Here is a 25586-nt window from a genome sequence, read left to right on the forward strand (position 1 = left end):
ACCATGAGTCCTTTCCGGACAAAGGTGTGTCCTGCACTGGACAGACAGCTTCTAAAAGGCAGACTGGGAGTGTTCCCCAAATTCCGAGCCAAGTGACAAGCAGGAAATGAAACAATCTGTTAATAGCCCTGCTCATGTCAGTTATTCATATCTGGGTGAGGATCAAGGTGGGTGCTGCCGTGTTTCCCCAAAAATAAGACCCAGCCAGACAGTCAGCTCTAATGTGTCTTCTGGAGCAAAAATTTATATAGGACCCAGTCTTATTTTACTATAATATAAGACATAGTATATAATATAATATAATATAATATAATATAATATAATATAACATAATGTAATATAATATAATACTGGGTCTTATTTTACTGTAAGACCAGGTCTTATGTTAATTTTTGCCCCAAAAGACACATTAGAACTGATGGTTTGGCTGAGTCTTATTTTTGGGGAAACAGGGTAGCAGAGGTGGTATAGTATCATAGAAGAAATGAGGACTTTTTTCCCTTTTTACTTCTGCAGATGCTCCCACCAGCCCAGTATCACCTTGTTATATACTAGCTTGATTCGAAGGAGATGAGGGAGCTTTACCAGAAGCTAACAACATGCAGCATAATTGCACCCCCTGCTTCTGGAGTAGTTGGCTGGTCTGTAGAGCAGGTCCTCTAACTCAGAGGTGTTTTCTGCAGTGGGGCTCAAATCAAAGAGTTACAGTTGATCTATGAGCACTGCCATCCCAAGTTGTTGGTGCCGCTGGAGGGAGGTGATGCTTCCTGTCGGATGAGGGCATCACTGCCCAGTGAGCACCTAGGTGCTGAGACCCTGCTATGGTTCAGCAGGACAGGGGTGAGAGCCCAGCTTGAGTGCAGGGTGTCAGTGAAGGTGTCTTCTGTCCTGCAACTCTGGTCAAAGGGCTGTCCTTCCACTTAGGGCTCCCAGAGGGCTAGCTCGGTTTTATCTTCAACCTTTTGTGATGGGTAATTTCATATGTCAACTTGAAACACTCATCTAGAGGTCACTGGTGAGGTATCTTTTTGATCAGATTAACATTTAAGTCAGTAGACCTTGAGTAACAGGTTACCTTCCACACTGTGGTGGGCCTCGCTCAATCAGTTGAGACACTAGGAGAAAAGAATGAGGTTCCCTGAGAAAGCAGGAATTCTGCCCCCAGGCAGCCTTCCTGCTTGAGATGAAACATCAACTCCTGCTAGAATTTATGACCTGCTGGCTTGTCCTGCCAGGCCCCTGATCATGTCTGCTAACTCCTTAAAATAAATCTCTTTCTAAATATATACATACATCCTACTGCATCTGTTTCTCTGGAAAACCCTGGTGACTACGCCTTCCCTTAAGAATGGAAACTCAAATAACATTTCATGGATACTGTTGGTCTCTGTTAGGCACAGACACGAGAGGACAGGTGACTGCACAGTCTCTCTGTGTAGAAACTCTTGATAAATACCTCGAGCTCAGTGCACAACTGTGTCAGTGACTTATTGGCCTGTGGCCTTGGGCAAGTGACCTCACTTATCTAAGGCTCAGTTTTCTCATCTATAACATGTGGATAACGTTTGCTTTTTCATAAAGAAATATATTATCCTTGTGAGAAGTGAAAGAAATTATACGTGAAAGTTTTCACACAGGCTTGGCAAATGGAAAGACTTACCAGTTCCTAATAACAGCTCTGCTTGGGTTCATACTTAAACAATAAATTTGGTTTGAATGATGGCTGAGGACTGAAGGGGGCTTCTCTGAAGAGATGATAACGAGGGTGATAAGGAGAGTAGGTTGGTGTAAAATGAAGTGGAAGACGCTGAAGACAAAGAGGAGGAGGAAGACAGCATGACGAGGAGAAAAGATGTGAAGACGCTCAGTGGGGGGAACCCACGTGTGATTAGCAGGAGGTCACAATGCATGGATTCTGAGCTGGAAAAACTGTCAGGAAATCATGTGCCATACCTCCTGTCTTCATGAAGGTCAACTACTCTTCATTTCATAGGAAAGCAAACAACTCAGAAGAAATTGTGTTTGCACTCATCCGAAAGGCAACGAGCAGCGACTGCGTTTTAAGCCGGGGTGTATCAGGATTCAGCTCACATTGTAGGAAGATCGCTGGGTTCGCGCTGGGAACAGCACAAGAGGAGGTAAGACAGCCAGTTAGGGTCAGTGGGAAGTCCTGGAGTCAGTGTGGTCTGGGTTAGGGAACTGATGTGGGGACGTAACTCAGAGTGCTCTGGAGGCAGAATAAAAAGGTATTGTTAGATGAGGACTCAAGTGGGACAAGTGGCAATGAATTTATGGGATCCCTGCATCAGTTTGGAATACATTTGCCTTAAGAAGGTGGGGCATGTGACCAGAATTCCAACAGAGGCAGGGTTTGCCCTTGGTTCAGAGGCTCGGTGATATCCCAGCTGGGGTCCAGGCCACTCTCTCAGTCTTTGTCCACGGGTCAAAAGATGGCTGCTGCAGACACAAACCTCATGTCCTCAAGGCAGGGAGGCACGGAGACAGGGGCCTGGGAACAAATGTGGGCTAGCCCAGGCCTGTGGAGACAGCACTCCTGGAGATTATGTGATTTCTCCAGGACCTCAGACTGTCATGGAGGAGCCCCGTGTATTCACTCACCTCCAGGCAAGGCTGCTGAAGGTCAAGGGGGCTGTAATGATGAGCAGGGAAAAGAAAAGGGAGAGACACATGCTAGAATGGGGCTAATGAATTTATTTATTTAATATCTAATCAATTTATTTAGCAATATGCAATAGCAAAAGACAAAGGCAATTAATAGAATGTGCTAATGGCAGAAAGTAAAGGTGGTTAAGACTAAACTATATGCATTAATACCAATGTCATGTCAAAGGAGTACACATACATATAAGTTTAAGAGACCTCAACATGTTTACTATTGATCAAAAATCACTTGGCTAAATACACAAATAACATCAGTAAGCAGTATCCAAAAGCAATAATAAGCTTTATAGGATAGTAACTATTACAGTAGATGTCAAAAGCTCACCAAACTGGAGGAGAACAGCACTGGAAAAGTCATAAATCAAAATCTTGCCAGGTGTGTAGCTGAGAGAAACTCAGGCATCTCCCACACTGGCTGCTCGTTAGTTCCCAAGAATGTTGCTGTTGCCGTTGTTGTTGTGGTTGTTGTTGCTGGAAGTTAGGGCATCTTCTGATGCTCCAAGCTGCAAGCTGCATACAAGCTTCTAAAATGTTAACAGTTCTCAAGAAGACTAACCGTGGGGAGCAACACTTGAGAAGTCGGGAACCAGCCAGGCCTCACCAGGTTCACGGCTGGAAGTCAGGACATCCCCTGGTGTTGTAAACTGCATGTTGCTGGGAGTCTTCAAAATGTCAGAATGATGAAAAATCACCAATGACAAATGACCAAATGATGAAATAATAATTACACTGCCAACTAAGGTCTGTGTTACATATTTTCTCAGATGTACCTTAGAGTCAAGCTTCTTTTTCCTCTCTCCCCCTCCGGGAATGGCCAGTTCAGGGAGGGTCCAGCAGTTACTGATACTGATACTGCCCATCCAGCCATAGGGCCAATTCATCAGGATAAGCAACAAGGCCTGGCAATGTGCCTGTCACGTCATCCTGATATAACTTAGCTACTTCTCCACTTCATCTGCTGATGTGAGCAAAACAGACAGAAAGCAACATCATCTCCTATCTCCCCTACTCGGGAGGATGAGACCAAAGGGGGAATTTACTCAACCCCTAATCATAGAATTTTTTTTTAACCCTAAGCTAACTATCACCTCACACACAGACAGAACAAACAGTAGCCTCATCTCACATCTCCCCTACTTGGGAGAATAGGACCAAACAGAAAAGCAACCTCATCTCATGTCTCCGTTGCTCGGGAGAACGAGACCAAAGGGGGAATTTACTCAACACCTGATCACAGCACAGAAATCACCTCACATGCAGGAACAGATAAAACCTAATAGACAAAAGCTCACATCAACCAATGAAGGCAAATTTTCCTCAACATCTACCCTTCAGGGGCAAAGGGGTGGACATATTTGTAGGGAAAGGCCCACGAGCTGCAGCTTGGCATCTAAGTGACTGGAGAAGGGAGGGGAAGGCAGGAGGCGTGAGGGAGCCACAGGGGCAAGAGGGTACAGAGCATCTGGGCCTGGAACGTAGAGCTGGTCCTTGTTGCTTGGACATCTGTGCTGCAGGCGAGGAAAAGCATTTTAGGGACAAGAAGTTCAAGAATCTGGGTAGGTCATCACACACGCAGCAAAGTCACTGAGGCCAATGGCAGGAGGGTGGAAGGTGACAGAGAGAGAGGGTGACTGGGTCAGGTGCTACCATGTTCAGGAGGGCCAGGGAACCAGAATATCCGCAGATGACAGCAGATGAGGTCCCCAGTGATTTCCTGGGCTCACAGGGCAGAGCCAAACAGCAGTGCCCTCTGAAAGGGGGCAGGGGGTGGCAGAGATTTGGGGAGTGACACTGGGCCTCTCAGAATGTAGCTGTCAATATGAGTCTAGGGTCCAGGCTGGGATGTCATCTTACAATGAAAAACTTTAGAGATTCTGAACTTCTGGACGTTCCTTTTCCTGAGGACAGTCATTTGCCCCCTTCCCCTCTCCCCCGCTCTGGTGTCTTCTATGACTACAAGTAACATCAAGGTGATGTTAATTGTGGTTTTTGGCCTTGATGGAATTGTGTGAGCTGAGTTTGTACCCAGGAACACTTCAATGAACTCTGACTATTGTAAGGGCTTATTAGAGCTTTTAAGAACCGATGTGTATAGAAAACGGCCTGAGAAATGGGCAAACAGTTTCATCCTCCTCCATCATGACAATGCTCTGTGTCACACATCGCTTCTGGTACGGCAATTTCTGTCAAATGAAAAGATTACCTTGTGTCCTCATCCACCTTATTCACCGGATCTGGCACTGTGCGACTTCTGACTCTTCCCCAACGTCAAAATGACCACGAAAGGCAAAGGTTTTGAATCAATTCAGGACATCGAGGCAGCCACCACAGCGCAACTAAAAACACGAAAGAGGACTTCCAAAACTGCTTCAGAAAGTGACAAGAATGATGGGATAAGTGTGTTCAAAGTGAGGGGGAGTATTTTGAGGATTAATGGCACTGTGTCTTTTACTGTAGTAATTTTTTTTAATTTAAATATTCACTGTATTTTGTGATCACACCTTCTGTAGTATTTGTCCTTCTCTGACTTATTTCACTGGCATAATGCCCTCAAGATCTATCCATGTTGTCACAAATGACAGGATTTCCTTCTTTTTATGGCCAAATAATAGATCACAACTTCTTTATTCAGTCACCTATGCTGATGGGCACTTAGGTTATTCCCACATCTTGGCTTTTGTAAATAACACTGCTATGAACATGGGGTGCCGATATCTCTTTGACACAGTGTTTCCATTTCCTTCAGATAAATACCCAGAAGTGGGATTGCTGGGTTACAAGGTAGTTCTATTTTTAATTATTTGAGGAACCTCTAAACTATTTTCCACAGTGGCTCCATCAATTTGCAATCCCACCAACAGTGCACGAGGGTTCCCTTTTCTCCACTTCCTCGCCAGCACTTGTATCTCTTGTCATTTTGATGACAGCCATTCTGACAGGGGTGAGGTGACATCTCACTGTGGTTTTGATTTGGATTTCCCTGATGATTAGTGATGGTGAGCACCTTTTCATGTATGAGCCTGTTGCTCATTTGTATGTCTTTGTCAGAAAAATGTCTACTTAGATCCTTTGCTCTTTTTTAAATTGAATCATTTGTTTGTTGCTATTGAGTTGTGAGTTCTTTAGATATTTTAGATATTAATCCCTTAGCAAATACATGGTTTACAAATATTTTTTTTTCCCATTCTGTACGTTGTCTTTTCATTTGTTCACAATCTCTTTTGCGGTGCAGAAGCTTTTTAGTTTGATGTAATCTCACCAATTTATTTTTGCTTTTGTTGCTTGTGCTTTAGGTCTCACATCCAAAAAATAATTGTCAAGATGGATGTCAAGGAGATTTTTCCTGTGTTTCCTTCTAGGAGCTTTATGGTTACCAGTCTTACATTTAAATCTTTAATCCATTTTGAGTTAATTTTTTGTGAATGATGTAAGATAGGATCTAGTTTCCTTCTTTACATGTGAATGTTTAATTTTCCCAGCATCTTCCTTTATCCACTGAGTATTCTTTGCTGTATGGTCAAATATTAGTTGACTGTAAATATACGGGTTTATTTCTCGGCTTTGGATGAGCCCTTCTAAGATGTGTGCTGGGACTGGCGTAGACGCACGCCTTCCCTGTGTCTGTTGAGAGTATGTCCGAACCCTCAGTCATGGTGAGTGAGGAGGTCGCTGGAATGAAGTCCGCATAGGGTCTGCAGTGCTGGTGCCAAGCCCTGAGCTTGTGATGCAATTCTGGATGCTTTTGCTTGAAAGAGTAACTCTGGCTTTGTTTGTGATGACTGCTCTGGATGATGTATGACTCAGTCAGCAGGTGAACGTGGAAAACTTTGCTGAAGGCTTTGACCTGGTGCCACGCGTTGAACAAAAATGTTCTTATTATCCACTGTGATGGATACTAGGAACAAGAGGGTTGAGGAGGTGTGTTGTTGATGACTAAATATGAAGGAGAACGCTGTGCTGTGAAGCAGGTGTGCCAGTGCTGACACATCGTACAGAAATGTGGGGAGAAGGTGAGGAGGGCTTGACCCAGGTGAAAGGGGCCTTCACAGACATGTTGGTGTCCATGTGAGTCCTGACATGTAATAGGAATTCTCAGGTGGACAAGGGAGCGAGGGCTCTCCAGGCTGAAGGAGGAGCAGCTACAAGGACACATTCAGATGCGACATGAGGGGCCACTTTGGGGAGTGGGAGCTGTCTTGTATAAGAAAGTGCGGGACTGTGCTCAGGAGGGGACAGTGAAAGTAGATAGTGGCCCAAGCAGGAAAAGCCCTGTTGTTATTCAGGGTTTTTTTCATGCTTGCTAATGGAGAACTTACTATGGCTTTATAAACAATAGAAGCAAATAAGTTTGCTTCTATTGTTTATAAAGCCAATGTCACAAAACTTTGTAGCATCGATGCAGAAAATTCAAGTGAATCCTTCTGGGCTTCTCCTAGGCAGCAATTTCCCTGATTTGAGTTCTCCTACACATTAAACATTAAAGAGAAAAGAAGAAGGAAAATGAGATGAGAAGGAAGACAAATGCATTCACTAGGATCCAAACTGAACTGGAGAAATGAGAAGGGCAGGAGATAGATGGCAAACTAATGTTTATTAATCCATCATCACCGAAGTTAATTAAACATTTGGGTGAGCATAATGAAAAAACATTTGGGAATCTCGCTCAGCTGAAAGGGCTGGGTTTGTTCCATATAAAGATTTATAGTTAGAGAAAACGATAGTATACTTTTCACCTTCCAGTGTGATTGATGGCTATTTTGGGGAAGCTGACCAAGAAATAACTTCACCAGACAAAGTGACTGCTTTGTTCCTCAATTACAAACCAAACATCTTTGATCTGGAAATTCATAAAAGAAAAATTACAATTAATAAATATATAAAGAGATGTAGAACAATTACAGTTAATAAATATACAAAGATATGCTTAACCTCACTTCTAACCAAAGCCATACAAACGGAAGTATCAGGAAAGAATCAGTTTATGTCCATTCATTTTGCCAAAAACACAGTAATAGTAAAAGTTGGCAAGATTGTCGTCAGCAAGTATTAAAAATTATTCATTCAACCAAGTCACGATGCCAAAGTCTGTATATCAGACTCCAGGAAAGGCGCTGATATAAGAATACTAGAAACCCTCATTTCCTTTCATTCCGTTTTCAGAAATATCCTAGGAAATAATCTTCACCCCTACTCTACTCCAAGAAAATCCTGCACCAAGTGAATACATAAATAAAGATAATCAATGCAGCATCATTAATTATAAATGTGGAAAAATGGAAGCCACATAATTGCCCAATGATACAGAAATGTAAATAATACAAATTAAGTATTATTACATTTTAGTCCATCCACTGCATTTGTCCGAACAGCTTATTGTCGCAGTAACCAATAATTCCAGAAGTTGCAGTCACCTAACACACCAAAGGGGTGTCTCTTGCTCATGTAATGTCCAAAGTAGGTCGAGCAGCTCACCATAGAGTCTCTTGTCCATGCAGTAGGGGAATTAGGGACCCAGGCCACAGCTCTGTGTGCTGCCACCGTCTTCACACATGGCTTCCGGAAGGGGGAAGAGAAACAACAGGAAAAACTCACACCACCACTTGTCTGTCCTGACTGGAAGTGACATATTATTTCTGCACCCTTCGGGCAAACCTCGTCAGTCACATGGCCTCAGCCTCACCATTCTTTATGTGTCTTACCAGTTTTCTGACTGCATTGTTTGTTTTCTACTGTGACCCTTTAAGAGCTTTTTTCTTTAAAAAGAAAAAAATGCATTCCACATACTAGTCCTTTGCTGGATACATGGTTTGAAAATATTTTCTCTTACTCTATTGGCTTGTCTTTCATCTTCTTAACAGTGTCTCTTTCAGAGCAAAAGTTTTAAATTTTGATAAAGTTCAATTTACCAATTGTTCCTTTTATGGATTGTGCTTCCGGTATCAAGTCTAAGAAGTCTTTGCCTAGCTCTAGCTCTAAGAATTCCTCCTACATTTCCTCCCCTAAAAGTTTCATAGTTTTATGTTTTACATTTGAGTCTATGGTCTGTTTGGAGTTGATTTTTGTCCCAGGTGTGAGACTGAGGTCCAGGCTCCTTTGCTTGTGGCTGTCCCACTGGCCCAGCACCATTGCTGAGAAAGCTGTCATTCCCCTGTTGACCCACTTTTGCACCTTTGTCAAAACCAGCTGACTGAAATTTTGTGGGCCTGCATCTGAGTTCTCTTCTGCTGCGGTGACATCTCTGTCCACTCCTCTGCCAACACCTCACGGTTGTAAAGTTAGGGGACTCATTCCTCCCACTTGATCCAATTTCAAACTTGTCTAGTTATTCTAGTTCCTTTGCGTTTCCACATAAACTTTAGAATAGTTTTGTCTATAGCTACAAAAAATTTTGGTGGGATTGCCATAACAATTGTTTTAAAATTGTGTATCAATCTGGAGGAGAGCTCACATCTTTACGATGTTGAATCTTCCAGTCTATGAACATGGTGTCTCTGTCTTGATTTAGGTTTTTTGTTTCTGTCATCAGCATTGTGCACTTTCCAATATACACAGGTCCTGCATACATTTTACAGATTTATACCTAAGTATTTTATTTTTTGAACAATTGTAAATGGTATTACATTTTTAATTTCAGTCTCTCTGTGTTCGTTGCTACTACATACAAATACAACTGATGTTCAATCTTGTATCCTGTGCCAGCTGAACTCATTTATTCTAGATGTTCTTTTGCAAATTCCTTGACATTTTCTGCATAAATAATGATAGCTGCAAATAGGCACTGTTTTATATCTTTCTTTTTGAACTGCATGTGTTTTATTTCCTTTGCTTGATTTAAATACTGGCTAGAACTCCCAGCACCGTACTGAGTGGGGGGAGAGCGGGGTGTGGGGGGGGGGCCGGGTCGCACAGGTACCTGCCTTATTCCCAGTCTTGGTGAAAGTGCCCCTCCTGTCACCACTAAGTACATTGTCAGCTGTAGGCTTTTTGTAGATGCTCTTTATCAAGTTGAGGAAGTTCTCTCTATTCCCATTTTTCTGAGAGTATTTATCATGAATGGGGTTAAATCTTGTCACATTCTTTTTCTGCATCAATTGAGTTAGTATTGGAAAGGGGCCACACATTAAACCTGACAAGCTCAGGAAACTGAAAATAACCACATAAGATGTGTGAGCATAAACAATTTCATAACTAAGTGGGCCATGGCAGGAAGTCACATCTTTAGCTTCCTTCATAAAGTCAATCTGTGCCTGTAAGTGGGCCTGTCTGTTGTCTTTTTGCACCTAAGATAACATCTTTGGGATGTCAGTGATCCTTTTTCCAGACCAGAGCTGGAAACTGCAAAATCCCTTATTATTATGCTTATGTCCTGCTTACCATCTCCATGTGCTGTAAATAATCGAACTATTAACTATCCTGTACCACCCACGTAAAGGAAGTACCTGTCTCTCCAACTTACTTTTATCCAATCATAGAGATTTCCCCACTTTGCTTTCTCCCACCCCCTTAATCTACCAGCAATGGATTTCATGTAACCCTCCTCCTTTGATTTTATGCATAAAATAAACTGCAAACCATCATTTCGCAGAGTATCTTCTCAATCCCTTGAGATTTTGCTTCCCAGCAACTGTCGTCAGATTGGCTCAACTGAACTTGCATAAGGTTTCTCTTAGGCTGGATGTTTTTTTTGTCGGCAGTATAGACTCACAGGTTTAGATCACCTAAACCAGACTGCCTTCACTTCAGGTGCCAGCCACAAATTCTGGGTTTCTCAGGCTACCTGAAGTTCTGTCCAAATGGCACAAATTCAGGCCTTCTCTCTCCCACCTTGGGTTTGATAATTCACTAGAATAACTCACAAAACTCAGGAAGGCTCTACACTTACTATTAGTTTTATTATAGAAGATAAAAATTTGGACCAGCCAAAAGAACACACCCAAAGGGCAAAGTCTGGGAGGGTTCCCACTACAGAGGTTCTGTGTTCTCTCCCCAGGGAATCAGGATGTCTCCGCCTCCTGGAACCAGCCAGGAAGCTCAACCAAATTTCGGTGCCCAGAGTTTTTATTGGGGCTTCATTACAAAGTCTTGATGATTGAATCATTCACCAGATAGATGATTGAACTCAATCTCCAGCCCCTTCCCCTCCCTGGACATTTGGAGGTTGGGTGGATACCCTGTACTTGAAAGGCCCGACCTCTAATGACACATTTGGTCTTTTTATTTTAGCCAGTCTCATCCTGAAACCATCTAGGAGCCCAAGTGAGTCACTGCATTAGCAAAGCTCAGGCGTGGCCTCAGGGGACCAACAAATAACAGACACTCATCACTGGACAGTTCCAAGGACTTAGAAGCAACTTCCCAGAACCCAGAGGCAAAGACGAGACACATTCTTTATCATAGGAAATCCTGTGATTTTCTTCTTAGCCAATTAATATGGTTATATCAATATTGATTGATTTTTGAATGCTGAAATATCATTGCATCCTTAGAATAAAGCCCAATTCAGCAAATATATATTGCTGAATAGTATTTGCTAATATTTTATTAAAAACTTTTGCTCCTATATTCATGAGGACTGTTAGTATGTAGTTTTCTTTTTTGTACTACCTCTGTCTGATTTTGAAGCTGGGTAATATTTGCTTCATAAAATGAATTCAGAAGCATCCCTTCCCCTTTTATTTTCTGGAAGAGATTTTGTAAAATTGGTGTTAATTTTCTGTAAACTGTTAGAATTCTCTACAGAAACCATATGTACCTAGAGATTTCTTCTTTAGAAGATTTTAAATTATGAATTCAATTTCTGTGATAGTTATAGGGCCATTCAAATTATTTATTTCATATTGGATGAGTTGTGGTACTTCGTATTTTTTAGGAATTAGTCCATTTCATTAAGTGGTCAAATTTACATAGAGTTGTTCACAGCATTCCCTTACTATATTTCTGATGTCTGCAGAGTATGTAATGATATCACGTTTCATTCTTGATTCTGGTAATTTGTGTTTTTCTCTCTTTGCCAGTTTTTCTAGAGGTTTGTCAATTGTATTGATCATGTCAAAGAACTAGCTCTTTGTTTCATTTATTTTCCTTATTAGTTTTCTTTTTTTAATTTCATTGATTTCTGCTCGAATATTTGTTATTTCTCTTCTTCTGCTGATTTTAGGTTTATTTTGCTCTTCTCTTTCCAGCTTTTTAAGGTGAGAACTTAGATTATTGATTTGAGATTGTTCTTCTTTACTAACGTATACATTTAGTGCTATAAATTTCCTTCTGGGCACTGAATTAGCTGTGTCCCATGAATTTTAATATCTTATACTTTCATTTTTTAAATTTAGAAGTGTGTTGTTTAGTTTCCAAATGTTTGGAGTTTTTCCTGTTATCTTTCTGTTATTAGTTTGAGCTCGTGGTGGTAAGAAAACACACTCTGTATGATTTCAGTTCTATTAAATTGTTTGAGGCTTGTTTTACGGCTCAGGATACAGTTCGTCTTGGTATGTATTCCAGGAGCATCTGAGAAAAGCATGTGTTCTGATGTTGCTGGATGCATTGGTTGGCCTGCAGCTGCCAGGCTGATCCTCTGGACTGCTGCGTGGCTGAGTTCTTCAGTATCCTTGCTGATTTTCTGTCAAACTGTTCTAACAATTGTTGAGAGAGGGGTGTTGAAGTCTTCAATTGTAACTGTGGATTTGTCAATTTCTCCTTTTAGTTCTATCAGTTTTTGCTTCACATGTTTTGCAGCCCTGTTGTTTTGGTGCATTTACATTTAGAATCACCCTGTCTTCTTAATGGATTGACCTTTTCCTCATTATACAATGTCCATCTCTGTCTCTGGTAATTTCATTTACTCTGCAGTCTACTTTATCTGATATTGATATAGCTACTCCTGCTTTCCTTTGATTAATTTTACATGATTATCTGTTTTCATTCTTTAACTTTCAAGCTGCCTTTATAGTTATATAGGCATACCTCATTTTATCGCACCTCACAGATATTGCATTTTTACAAATTGGTACGACCCTCCAACAGCAAAAAGATTATGACAAGCTTTACTGTGAGATTTGCTTCATTCATTGCGGTGGTCTGGAACCGGACCTGTAATATCTCTGAGGCTGTGTGTTTTAGGAGTGAATTTCTTATAGGCATCTTATACTGGGTCATGTTTTTAATCCACTCTGTCGATTTCTGTCTTTAATGGGTATATTTAGGCCATTTAAATGTAATATAATTATTGATATGTTAAGGCTTAATTCTGCCTTTTTTTTTTTTTTGCTCAGCTGTTAAACATTATCTAGAAAACTCAGTGGGGAGAAAAGCGTGTTTTGTGTCCCCATATTTTTGCTGACCATGTTCTTCCTTTCCTTCCTTCCTTCCTTCCTTCCTTCCTTCCTTCCTTCCTTCCTTCCTTCCTTCCTTCATTCCTTTGCTGTTTTCTTTCTGTCCAGAGAACTTTCTTTGGCCTTCCTTTTAGGGCAGGTCTACTGGTGACAAATTTTCTTAGTTTTCCTTTATCTGATAATGTCTTGATTTCCCCTTCAATCCTGAAGGCTGTTTTTGATGGTTATGTGATTCTAGTTTGACATTTCTTTTTTCATCATTTGAAAAATATTGTACCACTTCCTCCTGGCCTCCTTTATTTCTGATTAGAAATGTCTTGGAGTGGATTTCTTTGGATTTATCTGGTTTGGAGTTTGCTCAGCTTTTAGCCTTTGTTTTGCTGAGTGTCTTTTCAGTCCTGCCCTCTTTTTCCTTCCAGGACTCCAGTGACATGAATATTATGCATTTTATTATAATCCCATAAGCCCCTGAGGGTGTGTTCATTTTTTTTTTCCTATCTCTTTTTTCTTCTGTAAAGATCGAGTACTTTGTATTTTCTATCTTCCAGTTCACTGATTCTTTCCTCTGTGCCATTCTGCTTTGAGCTTATCCACTGAGTTTTATATTTTGTTTATTGTATTTTCAGTTTTAAAACATCCATTTGGTTCTTCTTTATATCTTCTGTTGCTGAAACTTTTAAAAAATTTGTTTCAAGCAAGTTCATGGTTACTCGTTGAAGCATTTAAAAATTTCTTAATTGTGATACGATACATATAACAAAACGTACTATTGTAACCATTATGGAGGCATAAGTACATTTACACCGTAATGCATTATTATGGCACTTTACCGTGGCTGCTTTAAAATCTTTGTCAGGTCCTTCCTACATTCCTCATCTCAGTGTTAGCGTCTGTTGGTTGTCTTTTTCACATGAGTTTGAGATCTTCCTGGTTCTTGGTATGACAACTGATTTTCAATGGAAACCTACACCTTTTCCTGTTGTTATGAGACTGTGGACTTATTTAAACCTCCTGTTTTAAATGGCTTTCTCTGATAGCTCTGTGGCAGGGGAAGGGAGATCTGCCTCAGACCTGCCAGGTGGGGGTGGAAGTCTGGCCTCCCTATGTGGTCCACACTGAAATGGGGGAGGAGGTCTCACACTGGCCAGTGTGGATGAGAGCCCAGCTCCTTACTTGGTCTTGTTGTACACGATTCCTGAAACGGTGATGGACATTTGCTCAGCCTTTTCTGGTATGGGTGAGGGTGACATCACAGTTTATTTTCTGTGGGGTTTGGCTGGAGTAAGTGTTAATTGTCTAAAAATTTTCTGTCTTGCTAGGCTACCCTTTCCTTGCCCTTTCGCTAGAGAGAGCAAGCTTCTGTTGTGACTCTTTGGGCCTGCACCCATTGTCATTGCTAGGTAACTGGCTTCTTAAGCCCCAATTATGGGTTTATAACGCAAACAAACCAAAACCAATGAACAAACCTAGAGAATTCACCACCATGTCACTTGTTAGGTCCTGAGGTCCCTGGCCTGTTTTCCTTTCTTCTAAGGGTTTTTTTCTATGTGCTGTCCAGGCTTTTTTTTATACTTAGAAGTAAGAGTGTGATGGGGTTGAGTTAATATTTCTGGGATGTCTGCTTACTTTTAAACATCTGCTCTGCCTAGCTTCAGATTTTGAGAAATTTCTTGAGGGAACACCTGGTAGTATGACAGGTCCACTTCTCCGTCCTTTCATTCTCATTGAAATAATTGGTCCCTCAAGTGTGCACAAAATGTCCCAAAGCTCTGCTGAGCCTCTGTCCCCAACAGCAGCTCTGCACAGGCAAAGTCTAGACTCTCAGTCCTTGACCTGTGCTTGGAACCAGCAGATGTCCAGGGTCTGCATGGCTGCATGGCCAGCTCACTTCTTTATGGTTCGTCCCTCTTAGGGATCTATAACCCTCGAGTCTTCTTTGCTTTGATGGCTCTCTGATGCATGGAAAATTTTTTTTTTAAGTTTTTTATCCAGCTTTTACAGTTATTTTGGCAGGAACATCGATCTGCCCCAATCATAACTGACAGCGGCAGTCTGTTTCTCAGAATTCATGTAACAGTGACAGTATTGTTCATGAGTGGCTTGATGTCAAAAGCGCCCTTCCCATTGACTGACATATTCCAAGTAGCAAAAGGATAGTGTTGCAAAGAGTGGTGGAAAGTGTGAGCTCCTGAGTCAGAGGGCCTGGCTTTGAATGCTGGCTCTGCCACTTACTAACCTTGGGTAATTCTTTAGACTTCTGAAGTCTTGGTTTTCTCATCTGTAACATGAGGATGATATAATATCCATCTTAGATCTCTGTTGTAAGGATTAAATGAGGTGATATGAGTAAAGGACTTAATGTGCTCCCTAACACATCATAAATGAAGCCAAAATTATTAGCTACTATTTAATACCAATGTTCTAAAAGATAGGTTTATATCAGTCAATAGAATTTTATGTAACCCACAAATACCTGAATTGATTATTTACTTATTTATGACATGCATTTGTGATTTTTTACTTAAACAGTAAAGTATTCCAGGTATCCAGCCTGCCTCCCTCCTTCTAGAACAGAATGGGATGAAATAGGTAGGACCTATAGTATGATACCACATAGTATCATAGTATCATGAACCATGTATGATACTATAATATGTGGATGGTATCACGACTTCAAAACATTAGATAGAATGGAGGAGAGGAGGAACTCAATGGGCAGCCCACAGAACTGTTATGATCACGATGGAGACTTTTTGGGTAGGAGTAACGGGAGGGAGAGAGAAAATGGATTTTATCTGAAAGTTGTAGTTCTCTGAATTGTCTTTCTGATACTGATAGCTTTGTTCATAGAAAAAAAATGAATGATAAAGGTGTGGGCCACTGCTTGGGAAAGATCTATAATGTTGGATAAAGCAGAGTCTCTTGATTTCTGTTTTGCTTTATTCTCTGTTTTATCGTGATTGGTGTTGAAAACAGGAAAGAGTAGAAGGATGATTAAGAGCAAATTAAATCCCGAGATAGGCAGGGATTCACAAAACAATGTAACTCAAGTGTCTGAATCTAGGATTAACCAAGTGAGCTGCACAGATCATAGGAAAGCAGCAGAGTGCAAGGGTAGGAGTTTGGTTTTGGTTTTAGACTGGCCTGGAAGTCCTGGCTCTGCCACATACCATTGGGAAAGGAAGCGTCTCTGGGCTTTATTTCTTTATCTCTGAAATGAAGGAAATCTGTGAACTCATAATGATCATCAAGAAAGAGACAAAGACGATTGTTTTTTACATGTGTCTGATCTTTAATTGCTTGTTGTTTGTGAGTAGGTGGGGTTAACTCCTAGGCTGACTAGTTGTGAGACTTGGCTCTGCCCACCGCAGGGTGTTCTGCTCTGTGAGGGTTGGCCGCTTAAATGTGGTTTGGCCTCTATGGGCTCTTGTGCCTGTAAAGAATCCCCTCGGGGTGTGTCACTTGTAGGTCAAACCCGGTAGTAGTCTGGTTTGGTCTGGAGTTGGCCTCTGGGTATGTTGAATCTGTGTCTCTTAAGCTGGGCCCTGGTAGGGCAATTTCAGAACAAAGCAAATCACCAAGCACAAAAACAACAACAAAGAAAAAATCAAATACTCTTTAACAGGACAATATACACAACACAAGAGTCACTTTTGGAGCACACGCAGAGGAGAAGAACGAAGTAGTGCAAGTTAAATATAAAGGACACATGCTACATAAGATAACCCAGCAAGAACTAAGAACTCCAGGGGATCTACCTAATATATCGAAGCAAACACAGAGAGTCAGCCAGAATGGGGAAACAAAGAAACATGTCCCAAATAAAAGAACAGAAGAGACCTCCAGAAATGGAACCAAATGAAGCAGAGGTAACCAACTTATCAGAGACAGAGTTCAGAACACTGATGATAAGAATGTTTGAGGAGCTTAGAGAGGACATCAAGAAGGATGTAGAAATCATAACGAACAACCAGTTAGAACTAAAGAACACAATTACCGAAATAAAGAACTCGCTTGAAGAAATTAACAGCAGGTCAGATGAAGCAGAGGATCGAATCAACGACTTAGAAGACAAGTTAGCAGAGATCACCCAAGCAGAACAACAGAAAGAAAAAAGAATAAAAAACAATGAAGATGGTTTAAGGGACCTATGGGATAACATCAAGCGCAACAACATGTGTGTCATAGGAATACCAGAAGGTGAAGAGAAGAAACAAGGGATTGAGAACGTATTTGAAGTAATAATGTCCGAAAATTTCCCTAACCTGATGAAGGAAACCAACATACAAGCCCAGGAAGTACAGAAAGTTCCAACCAGGATAAACACAAACAGGTCCACACCAAGACACATTATAGTTAAAATGGCAAAGGTTAAAGACAAAGAGAGAATCCTAAAAGCAGCAAGAGAAAGACAGAGGGTTACATACAAGGGAACTCCCATAAGACTATCAAATGACTTTTCTGCAGAAACATTGCAGGCCAGGAGGGAGTGGCAGGAGATACTCAAAGTGATGGAAAACAAAGGCCTACAACCTAGGTTGCTTTATCCAGCAAAGCTATCATTAAAGTTGAACTATCTTATGATCCAGCAATCCCACTCCTAGGTATCTATCCGGAGAAATCCAAAACTCCAATTCAAAAATCTTTATGCACTCCTATGTTTATTGCAGCACTATTCACAATAGCCAAGACATGGAAACAACCGAGATGTCCATCGGTAGATGACTGGATTAAGAAACTGTGGTACATTTATACAATGGAGTATTACGCAGCCATAGAGAAGAAAGAAATCTTACCATTTGCAACAACATGGATGGACCTAGAGAACATTATGTTAAGTGAAATAAGTCAGACAGAAAAAGACAAATACCATATGATCTCACTTATATGCGGAATCTAAAGAAAAGAATAAGTGAATGAACTAATCAGAAACAGTTTTGGGGACATAGAGGAAAAACTGAGGGTTTCTAGAGGGGTGAGGGGGTGGGGATAAGGGGAAGGTGAGAGGTTTAGAAAATAGTCGGTAACCACAAGATGGCCACGGGGTTTTGAAAATTAATTTGGGGAACGTAATCAATAATGTAAAGATGTTGTAGGGTATCTGATGGACATGTGTCCCATTTGGGAGACCACCTCAGGTGGTCTGATCTCTGCACAGTACACCTGAAGCTGAACAATACTGAATGCCAACTATAATTATATATATATATTTATATTTATATATTCGTATGTATATTGTTACAGGAAGCGGAGTACAGCATTAGGAATAGAGACAGTGGAAATGTATTGGCTCTGTGCGATGTCAGAGGGATAGTGGATAGGGGGAGGGGGGTTCACACAGTGTGAGGGATATAGATGATAAATGTCTAAGTTTTGCTTTGTCTTGTGCACCTGAAACTAATAAAATTTAAAAATATAGAAAAATACCTAGATTATAAAAAAAAAAATCAAACAAGCATACCCTTTGACCTAGCAATTTTGCTTCAAGATATTTATCCTGAGGAAATAATCAGCAGCCTACGCTAAGATTTCTATATAAGGACATCTTTTGTAACAGAGAACTTGAAAGCAACCTTAAGGTCCCAAGGAAGAGGTTATTTAAGGCAATAAAAATGTATTCAAAGGAAAAAGAAAAAAAAGAAAGAGACAAAGAGAAAGAGAGAGATGCCCTCCATTTTCATTATTTGTTGCAACAAAGAATCAGCTTATCTGTAGGTCATTAAAGGACTGTCATCTTTGCATCACGCTGGCCCAAACAGCTTCAGTGGATAAAGGCAAGCTCTACTTTGCAGAAGAATGGCAGGCAATAATGATTGCAGGATTGATAGAACTAGAAAATCATTGAAAATTCTAATGAAATTATTCTCCAGTAATATTAACAGGGAAATGCTGGAAAGAGATAGATTGGTTATCTTGGCTTTAATTTCCTTCTAAACTCCAAACTATGAGTGCTATGAGAACAGAGTTCTTAATTTCAAGGGATGGTAATGTGCTCTTTGGAACATTTAGAAAAGAGTTCAAGTGACTTTGACATTTGGTATCTTAGGGACACATTGTTACCTTTGGGACACATTGTTACCTTTATGCCTCTTCCTGATTCTAATCTTACTATACCATGAAGACCTCATTTTAATAAACAAAAAAGTTTATTTTAGAATAGTTTTAAATTTATAGAAAAATTACCTAGCCAGTACAGAGCCCTCCTGTACCCTCGACAGTTTAGTGATATTAACAAAAAGTATTAATGAACCAGTATTGAAACATTGTTATTAACTCAAGTCTACACTCCATTCACATTTCCTCAGTTTTTATCTAATGTTCTGACTGAGTTCCAGTGTGCCACCCATGACACCACATGACGTTTACTCATCACATCTCCTTAGGCTCCTTTTGGCCGTGACAGTTTTTGAGACTTTCCTTGTTTTTGATGACCTTGTCTTTTGTGTGTATGTGTGTGTGTGTGTGTGGTAAAAAAAAACAAAAAACAAAAATAAACCAATAACAACAACAAAAAAAAACATGTCATTAAGACCCATGTTAAGGTTTGGTGAGGAAATGGCGAAAATGATCAAAAACTGTCAGCTGGTATGAGTTTTCAGGAGCAAATGGTGGGGTTTGAGCCCTTCTTTTGAGAGAGAGAAAACTGACACCATAGGGTCCGTACATCTAGGTGACTTTGAAATGAGATCTACCCCATGGGCCCAACAAAAGAATGTAAGCCTCTAGGCCCGTGCAATGCTCCTCTGAAAACGTTTCTCCTTTCTCTGTACTCAGCCAGACTTTTATTTCCCTTAAGGGTCACACTGATGAGCCTGTTGGAGAGGGTGTGTCTCCTGCAAGTATCTCTTCGTCCTGAATTCTGACAAGTCACAACAGTATGTACCGTGCTGTTGTGTGTAACTCAGCAGCTCAAGCTGTCCTCAGAAGGTGTCTGTTTTGCTTCCTCAGACTGACTGGAAGGCCCTTGACATCAAGGACCGGGTCTCTGACTTCTTTACACACTTTACAACAGACGTGTGGTGTTACAGGCTGGGCCTGTGGGGAGGAACAAACAAGTGGCCAAAAGCCACAGACGACTGCCTGGAACCACACACAGCAACAGTGAGTGATACTCATTTCCAGGTCGCTGGGCTGTGCTGGGGAAGCAGGGCAGGCTCTCACCTCACATGCAGAATGGAAGGGGTGCCAAAGAAGGCAGTAAGCAAGATGAATATTATTTTAATGCAGTATTTCAAAATTAATGCAATGTATCCATGATAAGCAAAATGTCAAAATTTTAAATAAAGATAAGTTGTTAGTCTTCTGACCGTGTTATTGAGCACTGAAACTGTGCTTTGCAATCAGCCCAGGATTCCCAGGCCTGTGTAGCCCCTTCCCTCTCTCCCCCTCACATACACACCAGGTGACACGCAGGGGTGACAGTGGCAACACTGGCTTTAGATAGAGTCATGTGTTTTCATTGTAGAGCTTTAACTTTTTACCCGTGGTTAAAAACAGGTGACAAGGGCCAGCCCGGTGGCTCAGGTGGTTAGAGCTCCATGCTCCTAACTCCGAAGGCTGCTGGTTCGATTCCCACATGGGCCAGTGGGCTCTCAACCACAAGGTTGCCAGTTCAATTCCTCGAGTCCCACAAGGGATGGTGGGCTCCACCCTCTGCAACTAAGATTGAACATGGCACCTTGCGCTGAGCTGCCGCTTGGCTCCCAGATGGCTCAGTTGGTTGGAACACGTCCTCTCAACCACAAGGTTGCCGGTTCGACTCCCACATGGGATAGTGGGCTGTGCCCCCTGCAACTAAGGTTGAATACGGTACCTTGAGCTGAGCTGCCTCCCAGATGGCTCAGTTGGTTGGAGCACGGGCTCTCAATCACAAGGTTGCCAGTTCAATTCCTCGAGTCCCGCAAGGGATGGTGGGCAGCGCCCCCTGCAACTAAGATTGAACACAGCACCTTGAGCTGAGCTGCCGCTTGGCTCCCAGATGGCTCAGTTGGTTGGAGCATGTCCTCTCAACCACAAGGTTGCCAGTTCGACTCCCGCAAGGGATGGTGGACTATGCCCCCTGCAACTAGCAACGGCAACTGGACCTGGAGCTGAGCTGCGCCCTCCACAACTAAGACTGAAAGGACAACAACTTGAAGCTGAACGGCACCCTCCACAACTAAGATTGAAAGGACAACAACTTGACTTGGAAAAAAAGGCCTGGAAGTACACACTGATCCCCAATAAACAATAACAAAAAAGTCCTGTTCCCCTTCCCCAATAAAAAAAAACAAACAAACAAAAAAAAAACACAGGTGACAATATTTTGATAGGTGAACATAGGATACACATTTTCCTTTTCCTTCACTCCTATATGATTCTTCATGGCACTGCAATTTACAAAGAATTTTAGTTCACTTAATTTTCAAAAGCCAAAAAAATCCCGAGTAGATACTGTTATCCTCATTTTGGAGAAGAGACTGGGCCTCAGATGAAGCTCCTAACCCAATGGTGTCGAGCTGGCGGGTGGGGACCTGGGACTCACCTCCCTGAGCCTGGTCCCCCCGGGGGCAGCCTGGGCAAACTGCCTTTGTGTTCAAACCCAACCCTCTGCCCTCCCTTCTGGGCTCTGTGCACCATATCTGTCTCTGCTATTTTCCCAAGGGGTGTGTACATGTGACTGTGTGTGTGCACATATGTGCACATGCATGTGTGTGTGTATTCAGAGTATGAGCACACGTGACACAGAGAACAGAAAACGTGGAAAGGAGGGCCGAGGATGCTGCAGTCGGGCAGAACTCCCATCTGACTTCCTTTGGCTCGGGGGTCACATCTGGAGAACTGGCACCAGATGACTCGCCTTCTTCTGTCCGAAGGAACCACCACTATAGGCCAGCATCGCTTCTTGAGCTTCAGGGAGGAGGCTCAGAATCTTGGCAGATGATGTAGGAAAAATTGCTAACCCCACAACTATATGAATAAAAATAATGTGTTATTTGGGAAACCTCGGTTTGCCTTTTCCAAACTGAGTGTCTGAAACACCCTCCCACAAATATGCAGCCCAACTTCTGGTCTGTGAATGCAGTAGTGGGGTGGCTTTTGGAATTGTCATGCAGGGTCTCTAGTCCCGCTCCCCATATAAGAACACAGAATGTGGTGAGGCCAAAGAGAAACACCAATGGAGCCATAGATAGGGGAGTCATACCATTATAGTCTCACTGTCGGCTGGGTAGGAGACACAGGAAACAGAATCCACACGACCTGCAACCCACTGTTCGCTTCTCTGTCAACCAACCAACCCCACTTGTTAGCTGTTATCCGCCCTGGTAACTGCAATCCACTGTGCTAACTGTAATCTCACAGCTAGCACTTGCTAACTCAGCCACCATCTTCTTGCTAGCCCCGCCTTTTCTGCTAGCGTAACCACGGCAGTTATATTAGTGGGCAATGGCTCACTGGTTACAGCTGATGGCCAACTAGCTACAGCTGATGGCTATCCAATCGCAGTTGATGGCCATTTACTATCTGAGTGAGCACCTTTCCACGTGAGGGCGAGAGCCTGGAAACTGCACTCCTGGGTCTCTCCCCACACTCCACCCCTACAGGGTTTTGCCTCACAATCTATGCGACAAGAGTCTTCCGCGAAGGGCCCTGTGCGAGGTGCCTGGAGATGAATTCAATATCCTGGACACAGCCAGGGTTTCTCAGGGCACCACCAGTCCTTCTGGGCACAGCTAGACTTCCTGGGCTTCTTAGGGTACCACCAGTCTCCCTGGGCACAGCCAGGGCCTCTCAGGGCACTGCCACCCTCTCTGGGCACAGCCAGGGTTCTCACATATTCTCGACGGTGGCTGATCAAGACACGAAAGCAAACATCCGCCGGTTCCACTACATGGTGGTACGTTCCCAAGCAAACAGTCAAGCGGTCCATTAAATTAAGGATAGAGCCCATTCCCCATAATCCACAGTCATTCGCCAGGGCTGTGCGTTAGCCTCACAATGTATGCCCTCCCTGCAGGGTGAGGGCTCCAAGTCTTCCCCAACCTGGGGGTGAGGGATGACCTTGACTTCACCCGCATCCTCCACTGAGGACCAAGCAAGCGTTTCCTCCTTGGACTATAAGTCCTGCACCTGGGCTACCTGGGCTGCCTCAGCAAGCACTTCTCAGCCCACAGGGCCGCAATGACCTTCGCTTTCTCTGTCCTATGCTGATTGGTGAACCGTCCATGTCTTCCCACCCCTCCACAGGGGTCCAGCTCTCCAGCAGCCGCTCCTACTGGTCTTCCTGAGACTGAGTGTTCATATACACAAACTGTTCCCACACCCTTCGGAGAGCTTTGGCCGGCACCGTACCCTGCTCACTGTGCCATGTGTCATGCAGGGTGTCATATGGGGTGTGGGGACAGAGCCCCAGAGAGTAGTTTACAGGCTCTCGGCCTCATGTGGAAGGGTGCTGGCTCGGGTGGTGGATGGCCGTCGGCTGTGGCTGATTGGCCGTTGGCTGTGGCCGGTTAGCCGATTGGCCGCTGGTATAACTGCTGCGGCTACGGAGGAGAGCCGAGGACTGCCGCGGACTGCCGAGGATTGCCGAGGAGCCGAGCAGAGCCGAGGAAAGTGGAAGAGGAGAGCCGAGGAGAGCGGAAGAGAGGAGAGGAACAGAGTCGAGGAGAGTGGAGGAGAGTCGTCGGTCGGTTGGCAGAAAGGCTGACGGCAGATCGCGCGTCCGGTGGGCCCAGCCTCCAGTGAGACCATAGTGGTATGACTCCCCTACCTATGGCTCCATGGGTGTTCCTTTTTGACCTCACCATATCCTGCGTTCTTATGTGGGGAGCAGGACCAGACACCCCGCAGGCCGCCCCGCACAACAAATGGCGCAGCGAGCAGGGTACGGTGCCGGCCAAAACCTACCGAAGCATGGTGGAGCAGTTTGTGCATGTGAGAGCCCAGCTTCAGGAGGCCCATGAGGAGCGACACTGGGAACGGGAGGCGTGGTCTGCCTGGGAGACTCAAGCCTCCAGCTGGCACACCACCTTCTTGGCCATAGAAGGCGTTGTCCTCTTTTTGTTGAGCTGCTGCGGCCTTAGGATCCGAGGGTGGTGGACATCTTACAAGGAGGCCTCCACCCAATCAGACACCTGGCACGGTGAGCAAGATTCCGACCAGGTAAGAATGGCGTCTGACTCTGGGCAGAAGGACGTGTGGCCCCCACACAGTGTATGGTGTCCGGTGGCCACTGTTCTCAGGAGTTGGACCCCCAAGGAAAGGGGGGAGGACATGGACGGCTCTCCGGCCAGTGTGGAGAGGGCCCTGCAGGCTCTGGCTGAGCGGTTGCCAGAGGAGGAGAAGGCTACAGCCGGCCGCATGGGCTGGATGTTCCTCACGGCCTTGAGTCTCAACACGGAAAATGGGCTTAATGAAATGGTCCAGGTGCCGGACCAGGTGTCCCGGTTGGAAGCGCTGGAAGCCGGGTCCGCCTGTTAGAACAGGGGCCCCAAGGTGGAGACTCTGAGGCAGAGGCGGAGGAAGCGAGTGGAGACAATGTAGCTCCCAACCCCCAAGCCCGGCCAATCTTAAAGCAAAGGGTAAAACGTGAGCAACCTTTGGGCCCCGGGGGCGTTGCTGCCGGCAACCCAGCTGTGACTGAGTTCACGACCTACACCGCTTACACTCCCACTGAGGTGCAGGAGCTGGGGAGGCGGTATAGACAGCGCCCTGGAGAGGCAGTCTCGGCTTGGCTATTACGTTTATGGGATGAGGGAGCAGACAGCATTCTCTGCTCCCCAGGCGAGATGGAAAAGCTAGCCTTCGTGACAGTGCATCTGTCCCTGCGACAAAGGTTACAAAACTTCCATAGATTGGCAACAACCAGGGCAACCATCTCTAATGGCGTGGCTCACGGCTGCGGTACACACCGTATGGGAACAGGCTGGCGAGCTGCCAGACACTGTGAGTCACTGGCAGTCATATACAGAACTTACGCAAATAATCCGTGAAATGGGTATGAGACATGCTATTTTTAACCTCAACATGCAGGGCCCAGATGACGAGCTGTTTACTGCCAGCATGAGAGATCTGGTGTTGGATACTGCACCTGTGAATGCTGTTGGATCCTTGGTTGCTATTCTTACACCGTATGTAGGGCGACGGATCCATGAAGTTACAACTGCCATGGCCACCCTAGGGGATGTTGAAAGCCAGAGGTGAAGGAAGTTAAGACAGGAGGTCCGCACAGTTGAGACCTGGAAGCCCAAACCAAAGGTAAAGGGACGAGGTCGCGGGCCTCAGAGAGTAACACGCGCACAGATGTGGCGTGATCTCGTGGCAGCAGGGGTCGATAGGAAGAAAATAGACCGACAACCCAATGCACTCCTGCTTGAACTTTGGAAACAGTTGCGTCCGGAACAATTCCGGAGAAGCATAAAGGAGGAGTCTGGGAACGTGCGACCCGTGTCCCTCCAGGACTTCATGCAGCTGCTTGAGGCCGACTCCTTTCAGCTTGATTAGGGGTGGGGCCAAGGTACCCGGTCAGAGGGACGAGCAGGGACCAGAGGCCCCACGTGGAACTGTCCATACATTGGTCCCCTTCGAATGTACAGA

General features: G+C 43.7%; 1 long non-coding RNA gene across 3 annotated transcripts in view; it reads left to right on the forward strand.

Annotated features, from left to right (window-relative positions):
- LOC109459874 (uncharacterized) overlaps window positions 1–25586 on the forward strand; it is a 79908-nt gene that overhangs the window by 21686 nt on the left and 32636 nt on the right. Inside the window, exon 3 of one of the 3 annotated variants that reach the window (XR_016021526.1) lies at window positions 19807–20219. The exons of the other annotated variants lie outside the window; for them this stretch is intronic. This is a non-coding gene — a long non-coding RNA (uncharacterized LOC109459874). Of the gene's footprint in view, window positions 1–19806; window positions 20220–25586 lie in introns of those variants that run through there. 3 annotated transcript variants of the gene reach the window in all.

The sequence above is a fragment of the Rhinolophus sinicus genome, chromosome 6, assembly GCF_057876585.1.
Source record: "Rhinolophus sinicus isolate RSI-liver-muscle chromosome 6, RSI-T2T, whole genome shotgun sequence".
NCBI lineage: Eukaryota > Metazoa > Chordata > Mammalia > Chiroptera > Rhinolophidae > Rhinolophus > Rhinolophus sinicus.